This window comes from Sinocyclocheilus rhinocerous, unplaced genomic scaffold (assembly GCF_001515625.1).
Source record: "Sinocyclocheilus rhinocerous isolate Xijiao unplaced genomic scaffold, SAMN03320098_v1.1 scaffold1233, whole genome shotgun sequence".
NCBI classification, from domain to species: domain Eukaryota; kingdom Metazoa; phylum Chordata; class Actinopteri; order Cypriniformes; family Cyprinidae; genus Sinocyclocheilus; species Sinocyclocheilus rhinocerous.
The window spans coordinates 595114-595768 of NW_015639524.1; the positions used below are offsets into that span (position 1 = coordinate 595114).

Here is a 655-nt window from a genome sequence, read left to right on the forward strand (position 1 = left end):
GAAAAGGCCTTTGGGAGAGACTGGAGCATCGAGGAAGGGGATCTTATCCGCGTCCTTAAATCTCCGTCAGCATCAACCATAAATGGTGCTCGAGCACCACAAGGCTGGCCATCGATCTCCCGATCGCCTGGGCGGTGGTCTTGGTGGCGCGTAGAGCCAGGTCAGTCGCGCTCCTCAGATCCCTGAGGGTAGCGGGGTCCAGGCCAGACTCGTCGGAGGATGCGAGGATTTTGGCCTGGAGGACCGCCATAGAATGAAGCGCCGAAGCCGCCTGTCCAGCTTTGAATGAAGCACCGAAGCCGCCTGTCCAGCTGAAGTGTAGGAGCATCCAGCAAGAGCTGAAGTGGTCCTACATGGCTCGGATGGGTGAGCGGCCTTTGCTCTCCAGCCGATGGCCATGGGCGGGCAGAGATGCGCGGCCACTGACTCATCTAGGAGAGGTGGCTTATCGTACCCTTTTTCTTCAGTGCCATCGATGGAAGTGAGGGCGGATGAAGAAGCAGTACGGAGGTGGGCGGAGTTGGGAGCGCGCCACGATCTGGTGAGCTCGTCGTGGGCCACCGGGAAAAACGGAGAAGCACGCTGACTAGGGGCCTGGTGGCGCCCCGGCAGGAACCATTCATCCAGACGGCTGCAAGAGGGCTCCTCTGGTGGA

The 655-nt window shown here is 60.5% G+C and overlaps 1 protein-coding gene across 1 annotated transcript in view; it reads right to left on the reverse strand.

Annotated features, from left to right (window-relative positions):
- Window positions 1-655, reverse strand: part of LOC107751345 (protein NipSnap homolog 3A-like) — an 8261-nt gene that overhangs the window by 5578 nt on the left and 2028 nt on the right. The gene's annotated exons all lie outside the window — the stretch shown is intronic.